The sequence below is a fragment of the Myotis myotis genome, unplaced genomic scaffold (assembly GCF_014108235.1).
Source record: "Myotis myotis isolate mMyoMyo1 unplaced genomic scaffold, mMyoMyo1.p scaffold_m19_p_3, whole genome shotgun sequence".
NCBI lineage: Eukaryota > Metazoa > Chordata > Mammalia > Chiroptera > Vespertilionidae > Myotis > Myotis myotis.
Window position 1 is genome coordinate 153,803,759 of NW_023416335.1, and position 18,149 is coordinate 153,821,907.

At 43.8% G+C, this 18,149-nt stretch overlaps 1 pseudogene; it reads right to left on the reverse strand.

The window, feature by feature from the left end:
- Positions 1–2,702: 2,702 nt before the first annotated feature.
- LOC118650631 lies at positions 2,703–5,081 on the reverse strand (annotated as a pseudogene).
- Positions 5,082–18,149: the final 13,068 nt, after the last annotated feature.

Genomic DNA, 18,149 nt, shown 5'->3' on the forward strand with positions numbered 1-18,149 from the left:
ACTAGTTGCGAGAGTCTTTACATGTAGGGAAGTTCAAACCAATGACTCCCCCCATAAAGTGGTCACAGCATGTTTATAGTTCCTTCCTGTCTGGGTGCAATTTACCAGGCAGGATTCATTTGGCTAAAATTAACCAATGTCCACATTTTCATGCCGTAGGGAAAAGGGCTTTTCAAACTCTTTACCTACAGGTGCAAGGTGATTAATGTCCCCGGGGTCACATCTAAGGGAATTAGGAAGCAGTCAGTTATGGAGGTCTGAGCCCAGTACTGTTTATTCCTGAAAGTAAATCTTTCCAACTCTTTACAACATCTCCCATTAAAGAAGTAATTCTCTCAGAAAGGCGACAATAGATAAAAGCAGGCTGGAGATGGAACCATTAGCCATGAAAAAGATGGGGTAATGTCTCTTCTGAAACTGCAGGGAAGGAGGAGATGAGAGATTAATTTTTAGATAATTAAGAATTGACAATGTTATTTTCAAGATTTATGAGTTTTAGAGTGACAGGCATCAAAACAACCTAGGATCAGTTTTATTGATAGGTGGAATATTCCCTCAATGTAATGCATTTATTTCTAATTAACTTTAGCGAAAGTTAGTTTCCCCATTAGAGGAATAAGTGGCACTAACTTAAAATTAGAAGTTATAAACCTCATTACATAAACAGTAGTTCAGCAGTTCCAATTTTCTAGTTTCTTTCCTATGTGAATGGAAACCCCAATCTCTTCACATTATTAGTTGTACATATTTGGTAATAAACTACCCACAACAGGCATTCTTTAGATGTTCAATATAATTTACAAGGTCACTAGCTCCAATAAAATATCTGAGCTAACTCAATTCATTTGGTTTAGAATCAAGGAGAAAGGAAGTATGTAAACAAAATGTCCCTTTAAAAAGTGGTAATATTATGTAGTCATTTCGAGTTAGTGAAGTGGGGTCTGTCGTTTAGGAAAATAAGAATCTATTTCGTCAGATTTGGTATTTTTCTGGGCACTGAGATGGAACTTACTCTATGGAGTACTATTATGACTGTCAGTGATTTGCCCAAAGTGTTCTTGCTTTTTCCTGAATATGGTGATATACAATTGAGGAAATTAAATGTATGTAGTGGTTTTATGGGAAACAGAGGTGTTTAAAAATGCTGAAATGTGTGTATTCAAACATGGGTTGGTTTAAAATGAAACTGCAGCAGTTTTCAAAATGCAATTCTTACTCTATTAAAATGCAAATAAACAAGGTCTTTTTTTCCCCTTCCATCTTCCCAGACATTTCAGCTTAGTTATAAAATATATTTGCAATACATTAGGTCTTGTTATTGTCCAAGACATGATACTTTTGCTGAAACTTATTAACAAGTTACAAAAATATCACCTTCCTTTTTTTTTTGTTTGCAGGAAGAAACTGATCAGATAATGTTTAAAGACTGATTTTAAAATTATGAATAAATAGAGGAGAATCCTATAAGAAATATTAACTCCTGGTAAGTGAGAAAGAAGTGACACCTCCGAAATCTAAGAAACTGACTTTCTCTGAGAAGTGACAACATTCACCCAGTCTGCTGGGTTTGGCTTCCAGGTGATTTCCTTCTATATTTTACTGTATCTCAACTCCCCCCAATTAAGTGGAGACAAGAAAATCCTCTGCTGATTCTACAACTTCATAGATGTAAGCAAATAAAATTAATTTTCATTCCCAGGCTAATTATTTTAAATTAGTGGCCTGGTGCATGAAATTCATGCATGGGGGGGTGTTCCTCAGCCCGGCCTGCGCCCTCTCCAATCTGGGACCCCTCGGGGGATGTCCGACTGCCGGTTTAGGCCTGATCCCACAGGGACAACCCTCTCTCAATTCGGGACTGCTGGCTTCTAACTGCTCACCTGCCTGCCTGCTTGATTACCCCTAACCACTCTGCCTGCTGGCCTGCTTGCCCCCAACTGCCCTCTCTTCCTGGCCTGATCACCCCTAACTGCCTCTGCCTCAGCCCTGCCACCATGGCTTTGTCCAGAAAGTCTCATGGTCTAATTAGCATATTACCCTTTTATTAGTATAGATAGGATACGACATCCTATAACTATAACATATCTACCAGTATTACTCTATGAGAATACGTATTTCATGCGATAAGGAGGCATCTAATACATTACATTGTATATGTTGTAAGTAGTAGGAAATAGTGTATTCATAGCAATAATATACACCCTGTGACTTCCCTTCCTGATTTGGGAATGGCTCCCCAGTTCTTCGAACATTTCCTGGCCCCCGATGTATTGTTTTTCATTCAGTGTAACTTTATTTACTGTTTATTGCACATGATTTGAGATCTTTAATTTCTAACCACCAAAGATTCAAAGGACTATTTTTTCCATGAAGTTTAACATTAACATTAGTGAATTCATGTATTCATGTGCTTTTATTGTAAACGTCTGAATTATCCACATAGCCATAGATCCTGAACTCATAAGCATGGACCATGCACAGGCTGGCAGCAAGTCAGGAAGCCACTCTGCAAGCAAACAGATACTCTGCATAAGGAGAAACGTCATAGCACAACATTTAATGTCCAACCTGAGTCACCTCAGAATGTTACATATATTGACTTCTTGGTTCATATAGTATCGGGAACTCAACTGCTTGGTTGGTGATGGGGTTGACCTGGTTTTGGGAGGATTATTCCTGAAATAATTAAGGAAAGGTGGGGCTCAGTCTTTCTTCTTGGTTGCTTGCTCCTCCCCAGCATCTTCATCTTTCTTCTTGTCCTCAGCTTCTTGGGCATTTTCTCCTTCACCTTCACCTCATTCTTCCTCCTTTGCATCCTCAAATTCTTCCTTGGCACCTTCTTCCTCTTCCTCTCCTACCTCTTCCTCAGCCTCTTCCTTCTCCTTCTCCTCCTCTTCAGCTTCTCCTTCAGAGGGGGTTTCATCCTTAGCTTCCCCGGCTTTTGCAGCCTCAGTGGTCTCCTCCACCTCGATCTGCTCCTCCTGGACGTGGCTGGTGTATGGAGAAGGCAAGGAGCGAGCAGACATCAAGTAGGAGCTGGTCTGTAAACCACCGTAGGCAGATCGGTCAAAGACCTGGGAATTCTGGGAGTAGTCGCGGGCTATGCTTCCCACGCTGGTGAAAGTGAGCCGGGCTCCTCACCTTCCAAGAGTTTCCCATAAGCTGCAATGTCAATGTCCAAAGCCATCTTCACATTAGGAAGGTCCTGGTATTCTTTTAAATATCGTGCCATTTCACGCTTTGTAGTTCTCAGTCATTTTCTAATTTGTTGATTGTGTCCTGCATAGCACTAATGTCGGCGCTCTGCTGATCCTCCAGCCCTTGCAGCTGCTTTTCCAGCTCTTCGTTCATGCCCCGGCACACTTCCATCTCCAGGGTCTTGGCCTTGAGCAGGTGGCGGCTCTTGGACACCTCATCCTTGGCGGCACGCACCGCGTCGGTGTTCTTGGCAGCGCTCTCAGTCAGCACGGTGAAGCGGCTCTTGAACCATTCCTCGGCATTCTGCACGTTCTTGGCAGCCAGCTTCTCCTACTGGGCACGGATGTCCTTGAGCGCAGCGGAGAGGTCGGGCTTGGAGAACACGCCCATCTCCACGGAGATCTGAGCATACTGATCTGCGCCTGCAGCTTGGCGAACTCCTCTTCGTGCACCTTCTTCAGAAAGGCGATTTCGTCCATCAGGCTGTCGATGCGCTTTTTGAGCTCAGCACCGGCAAGAGATGCCTTGTCCGTCTACACCTTGTCTACACCTTTGCGCCCTCCAGCAGCCAGCCCTCGGAGTCCTGGTGGTTCAGCACCGCTTCCTCGTAGTGGCCTGCAGGTTGCCCCAGCCCCTCTTGAGTCCCAGTGCCTCCGAAGAGGGTCCTGATGCTGCACCCCTGATCCTGCTGCCCTCTCCTCGCCGGGGAAGGGGTGCAGTGAGGCAGGGCCCAGGCGTCCCATTTTCATTAAAATGTTCAACTCGTGGCCTGGCCGGGGGGCAGACAGTTATCCGGGAGGTGCTTGCCCCGGCCAGAACTCAGCCACACAATGGTCCGGGGTGAGACAGCCCCGCAAGGCCTGGTGGCTGCGACTTGGACCCGCTTCCTTAACCAGGGACCTGGCGCTGGGCAGCAGCAGCCATGCTCCTTCTCCAGCCTGTGCTGGAGTGGGTCCCTGCGGTTTCAGAACCAAACTCCTAGGGGAGGTGGGGCAGCGGCCCTGAGCCCACCGGCTCTCCCTCATCCTGCCAAGGCACTTCTCACACTTGCTGAAAACCTTCCCAGCCCACTTGCCACAGTAATCAGTTCCGGCTGAAAGGACTGGGGACTCCAGCAGGCTTGAGGGGACTGGGCGCCACCATCTTTGTGTCACAGTGATGGTTCATTTGCATATTACCCTTTTATTAGATAGGACTAGAGGCCTGGTGCATGAAATTCGTGCAAGGGGCTAAGCCCCCAGTACCTCCACAGCTGCCTCTGCTTTGGCCCCCGCCACCACAGTTTCATCTGGAAGGTCTTCCAGAGGACGTCTGATCAAATTAGCATATTATGCTTTTATTAGTATAGACTAGGGGCCCAGTGCACGAATTCGTGCACTTTGAAAGGAACTGTGGGCTGCAAGACTGCGGTGGGCACAGGGGCGGGTCTCAGCCCATCCCCTGTGCCCCCGCCTGGCTCTTCTTGCTGCGGTCCCTGGTCCCCTGTCTTCCTGAAGCTCCTGCTGCCACCGCTCCCACGCGCTCGTTGAGCGATTTGGGCCAGAGCCATCAGTGGGTGCAAGCAGCGGCTGCTGCCCTGATTGTCCCTCAGGAGCAGGGGGTGGTGGAGAAGCCTTCAGGGGCAATCGGGGCCGGCAGCCACCACTTGCATCTGCTAATGGCACTGAGCAATAGGGACTGGCGCTGGGCCCTGGTAGTGGGTGCAAGTGGTGGCTCCGGCGCCAACAGCAGGTGTGAGCACCAGGAGGGACCACAGCACACGGGAGCAAAGAATTTTCAGTAACCACCAGAAGCTCGCCCCGATGACAGTGACAGGTGCCCTACCTTGGTCTGGCGCCCCCACTCACCTGCTCCATCATCTCGCTGCCATCAGTGCCCGCCATGTTCCGTGCATGCCCCCTGGTCGTCAGCGCACGTCATAGTGACCTGTTGTTTGGTTGTTCTGCCGATCGGTCTATTTGCATATTAGGGTTTTATATAGATAGATTACTAGATAGGATTCTCCATATTCTGTTTATATCTAGATGGTGGCGTTCAGTCCTTGACGGGTGCTTTATCCTTGTTTCAAGATGGCTAGAAGCCCTGAACAAGGAGTTAGAAAACTGTGATTGAAGGTGTGCTAGTTCTCTGAGTGTAGGCGTCACTCACCTTCCCTCCATCCCTCCTGCTGCTCCCTGTATGGGTCCCAAATTGACACAGAGATGGTACCCTACTGCCAGGTGGCAACATTCTCATTTTACTGTTTGGTTACATTTTAAAAACTTTGCTAACAGATTTTAAAACTGTGATTTACTGGAATCATTTCCAAAGTGGTTATTCAACAGCCTAATAGAGGAACCTTCCAAAATATAACCCTTCCTTTTGCCATTCTCTTTATCACAAGGAATCATAAGTAGATGGTCCAGAGCATGATGCAAACATTTCTTGAACTCATCTATTGGTGCACATGGCATCCACCTCAGATGGGCATTTTGGCATCTCTTTTTCTCTCTCCCTCTCTCTCCCCTCCTCTTCATGTTTTTTGTTTGTTTGTTTGTGTGTGTTTGTGTATGTGTGTGTGTTTGTTTCTGTAATTTCCACCACTATACCTGCCTTAGACTGCATTGTTTAAGGGAAAGGCAAGGTTCTTCTGTTTCTCTGTGTTGTTGATGCAACAGATCATCCTGAAATCTACATCTTTCACTTTTTCCAGAGGGAAATAGCTACAAAAAGAACAAATATTTTATATTTCGACTTTTGACTGCCTCTCTTAGCTATTTTGTATCCATTACAAAGTAAATTGGGTCTTTATTATTTGTCATACCAAAGCCTTGCTCTTAGGAAGAAGTGGGAATAAAACCCAAACCCTTCCTTGACAAATGTCAAAATAATCCATTGCAGCATTTCTCTATTACTTATAACAAACTACCTCAAATCTTAAAGGACAAAACCACCCCTATCTTCTTATGTTCACAGGTCCTGTGAATCAGAAGTTTAGAAAGGGCACGTTGTGGAGAGTTTGTCTCCACAGTGTTCGGAGCACAGCTAGGAAGACCCAGGGGGCTGCGAGTGACTTGAGCGACCGAGGGCCGGATCATCTGGAGACAGCTTCACCGGCATGTCTGGATGATGCTTCTGGGGGCTTTGGGTTTCTTAATGGCATGGAGACCTCACGGTCGTCAGACATGGGGCTTGGGCTTCACAAGTGTGTGTCCCAGTTAGACAAGGCAGAATCTGTGTGTTTTAGATTGACTGTCCTCATAAGCCATTTGGCATCACGTATATCACACTCTATAATTGTATCAGTCACAATTCCACCCTGATTTAAGGGTAAGGAGAATATCTCTTAATGGGTGGAGTGTAGAAGAATTTGTGTCCATGTTTAATAATTATTATACTCTCATTTTTAAGGGCATATTTCTTTATTTTGGTTTGTTCTTTTTTGTTCAGATCAGCTGACCTCTTCCTAGTAACCAGGCAAGGAATGAATATATAAGTAAAAAAAATACCCCCCATTAAATTATGTACAGAATCATCTATTCTCTCAACTCCCATCCAAGCTTATTTTTGGCCAACTTTGAGTACCTTGAATTTATCTTCCTCCATAGTACTTGAAATATTAAAAGGGAGAGCATCATTAAACAGCAGCTTGGGAAACTTTTTTCCTGGGAGCTGGTTGTCTGCCCCACTTGTCAGTCATAATCTCTCTCCTAAGGACCCAGACAGACACGCTAACTTGATACAATCCTATCACGGAGGTTCTTGCTCCAGCACCTTGGCCTATTTAAAATGGGAACCTTATAAAATTAATCTGAATAAAATATAAAATAAATGTGAAATTCCTTCATAAACTATGAGAAATATTACAAGCCTAAGTTATTATGGATGGCTGCAGGTATTTTGCACAGTGTGTTCCTATGTCCCTTGAGGGAAAATCTCTTTGCCCACTTGTTTAGACTGAGAAGTGATTGATATTCTGCACATTGTAACTAATATTGATTTAGTAATTTGATGACTATCAAGGGCGGCAAACACTGTAGTATTATCTTTTTTGTTTATACTAACATTTTAGATTAATTCAATAAAAATATGTGATTATGGACTCATAAAATTTGGAAATAATGTGGTATTTCCATATGCAGTGGTTGGCAAACTGTGGCTCAGCAAACTGTGGCTCACGAGCCACATGTGGCTCTTTGGCCCCTTGAGTGTGGCTCTTCCACAAAATACTGGCTCTTCCACAAAATACTGACTTCTGCGCATGGGCCATGAAGTTTCAACTGCACTGTATGTGCATGCCCGCACGTGGTATTTTGTGGAAGAGCCACACTGAAGGGGCCAAAGAGCAGCATGTGGCTCGCGAGCCGCGGTTTGCCGACCACGGCCCTATGGAATTGTATTTAGTAAAGCAGCAAGAGGAAATTTTAGTTAGACTATGCCATGTAACTCTTACGAATCATGAAATATCACTAATATATAAAGTGACTAAATTTTTCAAAATAAAAAACAGGAAGCATTTGCTGACACTGAAATATAATATTTAACATGGCAATGAATATGGAAAATTTGGGTTGTATGATCTATATAGCTATGTAGAAACATCACATAATGGTTAAATATATCTTCAGGCATAATTCAGGCTAAGCTAAATTTAATGTGAAGCTGCATTGATCCTGAATCTAGGTAGTGATTAATAATAATACTTAACTATATTCAGCAGCTTTTTAATGTCGCTTCAAAATTATTTCAGCACAATGCTATTAGTTTCTATTATCTTGGAAGGTAAATGGCAAAAGTAATTACACTTGACTATAAATGGTAGGCATACAGAGATGTGCTATAAATCTATTTTCTTTTTTAACATAAATGAGAAATTTGAGCAAAAGATATGCAAAGTTTTTGTCTGTTTCAAGTCTAAAATCTTGTACTTCCTTTTAAAATACTGATCGATCTAATATTTTTTACTCTTTGATTATATCATTTCAAGGAGGAAGGTAATGCTCAACCCTGTTTCTCCATCATCATTATATAGAATGCATTACTGTATTTTTTGTTTTTATATGTTTAAAAATCTACACAGGATAAATAAAATTATCTGATGTATTTTCCCTTGGCTTGTCTCTTGGTTGTAGGTAGAGGTTTCTTGGGCCACCTGACCAGATTACCAATAGGATTGAGTGTTAAGCTGGACATTTATCCTGTGCTGGATAAGAGTCCATTAAGATAGAGACATGGAGTAGGACTGATTGGCACTGATTTCACAGAGCTGCTGATTTCTTGGTTAGGTTCAAAATGCCAACCGTAGGGCAAAGTGATCTGTGGGTCAAGAAAAGGAAGAAAATGCTTAAAACACCATACTATAAACAGGGTGCTTTCCCCCATAATCTATTCACTGCTAAGATTTGTGAGTTGCAGAATGTTATGAACTCCATGATGTATTCTCATGAGGGCAGAAGTATAGTCCCGAGGGGTTTACCCATCACTTTATGTGTCATTATTTGGAGGAAAACAAAGGAAGCAGTTGTTGCATATAAAGTAGTTAACATCTTTTCCTGAATTGGGATTGGGCATTGTTTATGCATGACCCTGGGAAAAGGCAGCTTGTGTGTTTCTTCTCTTTCACATTGCTAGAAACTGTGTGTGTGCGCGCGTGTGCGTGCGTGTGCGTGTGCATGCGCGTGTGCGTGCGTGTGCGTGTGCATGCGCGTGTGCGTGTGTGTGTGTGTGTGTGTGTGCATGTGAGGTTAAGTTGTCTCTTTGTGGAGAGTACATCTTGTAAAAGGAAAAAGAAGATAAATTTAATAAGAAAATCAAGCATTTTCCAAATATTTAAAAATTGTTTTACAATTTGATATGTTGTAAAGATGGTCGTATGTATAAATATTTTATAAAAACAATTTATGAATTTCATGTATTTGATCATATGTTCAAATTAGTTTACTAATGAATGAAACATACATTATAGATATATTTCTCTATATTTCAATTACAGTTTTGTGCCTGAATTAACTGACTAATTAAGGCTGATGTGTTGTAATTAAATGTATCCCAGCCCTTTGGCGCCTGCACCTATTTAAGATCAATCCCATTTAAAATGTTAAAATAAGAGTTTTTTAAAATAATATTTTCTTGCATGAGTATGTGCTACTATAATGTTACTGTGTGATTTTGATATGTCTATAGGAAAAAGAAACAAGATATGAAAAGAGTAACATAAAAATATGAATCAATGATAAGAAAAGATGTTTATTAAGCAGCCACACCGAGGACCCAGAACAAGGATATTTGATGAATTGTCACCATCTCTTTTTATATCTTTAATCAATACTCTATTAACTAGTGCTACCTTTTATATATTAAATGGGAGTCAATCAACTTTGTTTTGCATTTCATTTTCACCTTCACTAGCCAGAAAATAATGCTATTTGCTTTTCGTAGATGAATTTTTTTTTTTTTTTTTTACGTACAGTCTTCATAAAATCCTCATGAATCACAAAATTCATTTCATGTTATAAAAACTCATCAAGGTAATAAATAGAATAATTGGAGCCTTTTCAATTTTCCCTTTCAATTCAGCAGAATGGGCCAAAGAGCCCAGAGCACTGTGCTCTGCATTTTTCATTTGCGTCCGGTAATAGCCTCTACAGAGGAACTTTAGATTCTGTCTTCCCATTAACATCCTCTACAGTTTCCATCTTCATCAGGGAGTGCGTTTCTGAATAGGCGGTGTGTGACCCACACACTCTTCATTCAGCTCAGCAACCAGGCACATTTTTGTCTTCCGGCTTGTGTGTGATTTAAGAAAAGAAAATAATGGGGAATCGGTGATTTAAGTTCCTGATATTTTATAATGAATATCATTGCCTAAGGTATTTTAAATGTACTTTTCCACATGATGGCATAATCTTATTCACCATTCCTCTCCAAATCAAAACCTAATATGCAGTCAGAGGTGTGAGTTATGTTGGTTGGTGGAGATACATGCTGTTGTGGGCTTAGTAAATTGGCATAGAAATATCACCAGACCAACTATTTTGCTCAAAAAAATACATATGTATATAAAATACATAAGTATAGAATACATATTTGCACTTATAAATACAGGTAATTTTTAAAAATAAAATAATGATCAATCAGTGATCTAATTTTAATGTGTGCTAAGCAAAACAAGTGCCAGGAATACAAATACAATAGAAATCTTTTTGTACATCAAAGATTTTTTTTTTCAGCATGCCTATCTCAAATTTGAGTGTACAGGATGAGGCAAATGTAGATTTGCAGGTGTGAGTATGTGAAACAGAGTATTAATAAATAATAATACAAGAATAAACTCTGTTTCACATACTCACAACTATAAACCTACATTTGCCCCACCCTGTATAATAGAACATCTGGAGTTTGATTAAGTTTAAGAATTGAATATACGTTTTTTATTTTTTGAGCTAAATCTGAATGCCTCTGTTTAGATCAGAGAAATTTGTAGAGCAGTTGTGCTGTACAAGTTATTTGATAACTAGAGGCCTGATGCACAAAATTCATGCATGGGTGCAGTCTCTAGGCCTGGCCGGTGATGGAAGCACAAGCGTCTGCTGTGGAAGGACAGATCCCATCTGACCTCTGGGCCCTGGGCAGCAGCTGGGCCCCTGGGCCTCCTGAGACCCCTCTGCCTAAGTCACGGCGCCTAAGTCCCCATGCAAAGATGTGGTGAGCATGGCCAGGGCACAGCATGGGCCTCTGGGCTGCCCAGCGGAGCTGCACAGAAGTTGGGTGGGCAGTGTGCTCTCTCCTGGCTGGCATTGCAGACTGTCTCCTGTGCGAACCCTGTGGTTCCGACAGCTGTGGCCCAGCTCACCCAGAAGAGGCCATGGACTCCTTGCAGGTGCCTGGCACCAGAGCACAGGGGCTTCCCTGGCATGTGAGCCCTGGCATCTTGGGGGAGGGTATCAGGGGAAATGAGAGCGAGTTTGGTGGACACCCCACACTCTCACCACATCTCTGTCCCTGTCACCCTGCCAGGTAGCCAGCAAGAGGTAGCAGTGTGTTGTGGACACCTGCCATGTGCCGCACTGCCCCCTGGTGGTCAGCATATGTCATAGTGAGTGGCCAAAGGACCTCTCAAGGGGACAATTTGCATATTAGGCTTTTATTATAGAACTAGAGGCCCGGTGTACAAAAGTTTGTGCACTCAGGGGGGAAGGGGGGGGTCCCTCAGCCCGGCCGGTGCCCTCTTGCAGTCTGGGACCCCTCGGGAGATAACGCCCTGCTGGCTTAGGCCTGCTCCCGGGTGGCAGAGGGCAGGCCCAATCCCTAGGTGCAGCCCCTGGTTGGGCTCAGAGCAGGGCCGATTGGGGAGTTGGGGAGTCGCCCCCTGTCATGCACAGAGCAGGGCGGATTGGGAGGCTGCGATGCCACCGTAAGTCACACTCAGAGTAGGGCTGATTGGAGGGTTGGGGCACCACCCCCTGTGATACTCAAGGCAGGGTCGATAGGGAGGTTGCGGTGCCACCGCTTGTCACGCACAGAGCAGGGCCGAACAGGGGGTTGAGGAGCTCCCCAATGTCACTCACAGAGTAGGGCCGATAGGGGAGTTGGGGCACCATCCCCTGTCACACACAGAGCAGGGCAGATCACGGGGTTGGGGCGCCGCCACTCTCACACTCAGGGCAGGGCTGATGGGGAGGTTATGGCTCTACCCTGTCACACACAGAGCAGGGCCGATCAGGGGGTTGGGGCACCGCAGCCTGTCACACACAGAGCCGCAGGATGATCAGGGGGTTGGGGCACTCCCCCGTATCAGGCACAGAGCAGGGCTGATAAGGAGGTTGGGCCCCTTCTCCTGTCATGAACAGAGCAGGACAGATAGGGAGGTTTTGGCCCCGCCCCCTGTCACACACAGAGCTGCAGGACGATCAGGGGTTTGGGCGCTGCCCCCTGTCATGCTGATCCCGGTGCCAGGAGGCCTCTCGGCCCTGCTGATCCCGGTGCTGGGAGGCATATTACCCTTTTACTATATAGGATAGAGGCCTGGTGCATTGGGTGGGGCTGGCTGGTTTGCCCTGAAGGGTGTCCTGGATCAGGGTGGGGGTCCCCACTGGGGTGCCTGGCCAGCCTGGGTGAGGGGATGATGGCTGTTTGCAGCTGGTCACACACCCTTCAGGGTGGGGGTCCCCACTAGGGTGCCTGGCCAGTCTGGTGAGGGGCTGAGGGCTGTTTTCAGGCTGATGGGTGACTGAAGCTCCCAACTGCTCCTTTTTTTCTTTTTTTTTATTCTGGGCCAGCTTTAGCTCTGAGGCTCCAGCTCTGAGGCCTCTGCTGCTGAAAGCAGGTATCTGGTTTGTTTGTGTTCTATAATCAAAACACTGTATCAACTCCAGCTCTGAGATCCTGGTGGGCTGAAAGCAGGTTTCTGGGGGTTTATTTAGCTTCTATATTTGTTACAATGTTTGAAACTGCAAGCTCAGAGGCCGGCAAGGCAGGTGGGGAACGTTGGAGTCCTCCATCACTCAAGCAAGCCTAATGTTAGCTTCCAGCTGCCTGGCTGCCGGCCGCCATCTTGGCTGGCAGTTAATTTGCATATCGCCCTGATTAGCCAATGGGAAGGGTAGCGGTCGTACGCCAATTACCATGTTTCTCTTTTATTAGATCGGACTAGAGGCCCAAAGCACGAAATTCATGCAAGGGAATCGGCCCCCCACAGCCCCAACTGCTGCACCCTCTGTGGGGTAATCGATTGCAGAGGCCCCCCCCCATTGATCGCCCTGCAAAGGGTGGAAACCCCGGTTGCCTTGCAGCCCCGCCTCTACACCCACTGGTTGTTCCAGAAGGTTGTTCTGCTGTCTGGCCTAATTAGCATATGAGCTCTTTATTATATAGGACTAGAGGTCCGGTGCACAAAAATTTGTGCACTCGGGGGTGGGGGGGTGGGTCTCTCAGCCAGGCCTGTGCCCTCTCTCAGTCTGGGACCCCTCAGGGGATGGCCACCTGCTGGCTGAGGCCTGCTCCCCAGGAGATTGGGCCTAAGATGGCAATCAGACATCCCTCTGGCAGCCTGGCAGCCCTCGGGGGATGTCCACTTGCCAGCGGGGAGCAGGCCTAAGCGGCAGTCAGACATCCTTAGCAATGCTGAGGAGGCAGGAGAGGCTCCTACCACCACCGTTCTACTGGCAGCCATCAGCCTGGCTTGTGGCTTGTGTCTGAGCAGAGCCCCCCCATATGGGAGCGCCCTGACCACCAGAGGGCAGCTTCTGCATTGAGCGTCTGCCCCCTGGTGGTCAGTGTGTGTCACAGTGACCAGTCATTCCCAGTCCTTCTGCTGTTAGGGTCAGTTTGCATATTACCCTTTTACTATATAGGATAGAGGCCTGATGCATGGGTGGGGGCCATCTGGTTTGCCCTGAACGGTGTCCCGGATCAGGGTGGGGGTCCAGCTGGCCAGCCTGGATGAGGGGCTCATGGCTGTTTTCAAGCTGCCCCCACCCCTTTCAGGGTGGGGGTCCCCACTGGGGTGCCTGGCCAGCCTGGATGAGGGGCTGAGGGCTGTTTTCAGGCGGGCCAAGCCTGCAACTGAAGTCCCAGTCTCTCCTTTTGTTCTTTATTCTGTGATTTATTTACCTTCTGTAATTGAAACTTTGTTGCGGCTCCAGCTCTGAGGCCAGCTGGCTGAAAGCAGGTGTCTGGGGTTTGTTTAGCTTCTATAATTGCAACATTGTTGCTTAGACTGGAGCTCAGAGCCCAACTACTCAGGCGGAGAACCTTGGCTTCCTCCGTCACTGTAGCAAGCAAGCCTCATGTTCGCTTCAGCTGCCTGGCTGCCTGCCGCCATCTTTGTTGGCAGTTAATTTGCATATCGCCCTGATTAGCCAATAGGAAGCATAGCAGAGGTATGGTTCATTACCATGTTTGTCTATTATTAGATAGGATTCCAGGAATCCCTGATGGAACATAGGCAGGAGGAGAAATGCTTCACTTTTTAGCATTTCTTATATGCCTAAATCATCCACCGTGTTCTTCTGATGTCAATGATGGTTGAGATGTTTGGATCAGCTATAACATGTTGTGGACAGATACAGTGCTTCAAAAGATGATGAGCTCACATAACTCAGTGTCAAGCTGCTCTGCTGCAGATGCTGTGGGCAAGCTGTATGCAGAATAAGTTTGACAGTACAATACCAAAGGGGCTACCCTCTTCCACTAGATGCTTTCTTACAGGAGGAATGGTGCTGCCATCATGGCTCCACTGAGGTAATGTTTTAGTGATAGCGGTTGCTATAAACCCCATTGTGGTGACCCTGGAAATATGGAATCAAATTTCCATTTAATTATAATTTTATTTAATTAAAAAATAGAATAGCTCAGCTGGTATGGCACAGTGGTTGAGCACCCACCTGTGAACCAGGAGGTTACAGTTTGATTCTCGGTCAGGGCCCATGCCCGGGTTTTGAGCTTGATCCCCAGTGTGGGGCATGCAGGAGGCAGCCGATCAATGATTCTCTCTCATCATTGATGTTTCTATCTCTCTCTCCCACTTCCTTCCTCTTTGAAATCAATAAAAAAATATTAAAAAAAATAGACTAGATGACTAGTTAAGCCTGGCAATATTAGTTAGCATTGCTGAAACCACCTTTTACACAATAATACACCTACTTCCAATTTAACTCATTTAACTTGCTGCCTCCCCAAAGAAGTATGAGGTGAGAATGACCTTTCCTGAAATAACTCTTACTCTAAAGCATGTTCTGTTTAAAGGTACTGCTTGTATCAGATTCGAATGTAAAAGTAACCCTTCCTTCACCATGCCACACACATGGGAAATGGCTGTTTTGACTGCTGCTCTCTCTCACTTTCTCATTCTCTTCTGTGGAGCTTTTCTGAATCATTTCCAAAGAGTATGCTTCTCTATGCTCTCTCAGAAGCCCTATGCCACTCTTGAAATTTCCTTTTGGGACCATTTGACATGTAGCAACTCACAAATAGACAACCTCATGTATGTTTCCATGCTTAAGCACAAAGTGGAGAAGGTAATGCTGGCTGGTTGATGCTGCTTCCTGGTGCTACTGGGGTTTTTCTGCAGAGGGCCAGGGCTGGCAAGGCAGTATACTGTGGTTAGATTCAGAACTTAGGTCTTATTTCTGCTTTGCTATTGAGAAAAAATGTTAAGTGGGCTCAGGGTGCAATTATTCAGAAGTGCTATTCCCAAAATATCAATGCTTGCTAAGAAAGGGAAATGTATAGAGATAAAAGCCTAGGAACAATTTAGACAATTTTTCCCACTAATAATTGCCTTTCATTGTCTTAAACAGTCATTTCAATTTCTAGTTAAAAATGGTAAATTGAACTCTCATATTTACCTTTATTCTCTGTAAAATCCCATTAAAAATAGCAAAGGGAGTTGTAGAAAGATATAAAACCACTTCTTTTGAGAGCATTGGGCCTGGAAATCTGTGGTTAAATGGTTACTAACTTACCAGATCAGTGACATGATTCTCAAGGCAGTGAGAGGAAAATCTGAGACCTAACTTAAATTAAGACTTTTGTTTAAAAGGAAGTTAGACACCCAGATCTTCTCCCTAATTTAGCTCCTCCTGTTCAGACTGAAGTCTGAATTTTGTTCTCCAGAAAGCATAAAGCAGAGTGGTGGATGAAAATACCCTGTAAAAATTTTTAAGTAAAAATTTAAACTGAATGTTGAAATTCCCAGCCACCTTCTCTTATAAGGCAGATAGGTGTGTACTCTTCAGGCAAGAGATCTGACAAGTTCAAAACATGAAGATGACATCCAGAGTTCCCCAACTAAATGGCCTACAGTTTAAGTCTGCACATGGAAACACCTTTGACATGCATAAAGTTTCCAACCATCTCTTAGGTGCTCCAGAAGCAGATCTGAGCATACCACTGGAGATCACAAGATATTTAAAGATATGATTTATAAGTTGCAAAGCCTAAACCTAACAATAAAAAAGACAAATAATTAGCTTCTCATGTAACATAAAACATATAGGCCTTACCTGATGCTGAGCATTGCTGTAAACATTAAATAGGCATTAGTCTACAGTATTCAGAGCAACTCTATCATTTATAATTTTTACAGATAAAGAAACTGAGGCACTGAAAGTTTCCAACTAGCCTTTCCAAGGTTACATAACTAATAAGCAGTGAGGCCAGGACTTAAATGAAGGCACTTAATTACTGGAATCCATACCAATAACCACTATATTATATGGCCCCTCAATTTAAGGGAAAAGAACATATTTAAAATATCATTAATATTTTCAGAGCAATAAGAAAATATATCCATATAATAAGGAAGATTTGTTAGAAAAAGAAAACTTTAGCTATTAAACTGAGCTCTTGGATATTGAAAAAATTATAGAAATGGAAAACTTAAATAAGAGTAAGAAGGTAAGTTTTGGAAACGCAAGAAAATAGGCAAAAAGGAAAAGCTATAAAAAGCAAGAAAGAAATAAGATGAAAGGACCCAACCACATTGTCCAACATCAGGACAGTATGAGTGCCAGAAAGAGAGGAAATAGTGCAAGAGTACAGAAAACCATCAAAGAAGCAACTCAAAGAAAACATGTAGACATGACCACCAGTTCCAAGCATGAAAGTTCCCAACCAGGGTACTACACATTGGATGAAACAGACCCATGGGGATGCCCACCACTCTGAAATTGCCAAAGAATACTAACAGGAATATCTACAATTTCAACAATCAGATTAGCATTAGCTAATCTCAGTAGATGCATTGGAAAATGGAAGATACTAGAGCAATGGCTTAATAATTCCGAGTGTTTCTTATATAGATGATTTCCAACCAGGGCAAGATATGGGATGAAAAAAATATGCAAGGCTCCAGAACAGAAGAGAAGCAAAAGAGATGCCCAAGACATCAATGAGCAAAGTTCCTAAGAAAAGAAAAAGATCAGGTTCAGAGGATACCCAGGCTAATGCAGGGCAGGTGGTTATGAAAGATGTATTTTAAAAACGCAAGCAACGCAATAATTAATTAACGGTTTCAGTATATTAGGGACAGGGTCATGCCTCTGGGGAAGATTTAGGTGGTTAAGTCAATGGTAAGTACATATAAACTTAGCAAATAAAGAAAAAAGACTATAGAGAAAACAAAATATTGTTCAGGAAAGCAAAAACAATCATGGTAAAGAATACAGTTCAGCTGTGACTATCATGAATCTAGTAAAATAAAACTGAGAATACTTATCTTCACCAAATTCAGAAGTTAGAATGTTGGGAAATGTGAGTTGTGTGTGTGTGTATTTGTGGAGAAATTTCCCACTTACTTCACAGTGCCTCCAAATGGGGAAAAATTAAAGTATCATTTTAAGCAATTTTTTTTTGTTTTGTTTTTTAATACATTTTTACTGATTTCAGAGAGAAAGGGAGAGGGAGAGAGAGATAGAAACATCAATGATGAGAGAAAATCATTGATTGGCTGCCTTCTGCATGCCCCACACTGGGGATCGAGCCTGCAACCCGGGTATTTGCCCTTGGCCAGAATCAAACCTGGGACCCTTCAGTCCACAGGCCGGCACTCTATCCACTGAGCCAAACCAGCTAGGGAACTATAAGCAACTATTTAAGGATTAGGAAGTGAATATGTAAAGATTTAGCTAAAATAAATTCTCTGGAGAGAGAAAATGGGGCACATAAAAGTGCTGTTTGTTTTTTAATCCTTATAGAATTTTGTGTCTTTAAATTATGGGTATACTTATCTTTAATAAAAATAAATCAACTTAATAAAAAAAGGTTTCACTCTCATGCTGTGATGCCTAAAAGTCGAGACACATTTGTGTATTTTCATGTTCAGTTCATAAAAAGGAGAAATCCCTGGACATATCTGCGGTTCAGTGACTTGTTTGTTTTCCTTGAAATTAGTGTAGCTATTTCTTCCAACTTATTGTCAAAATTCTTCTTAGTTTAAAGATCTCCCTGGAGCTTCAGGTCAGTGCAACATC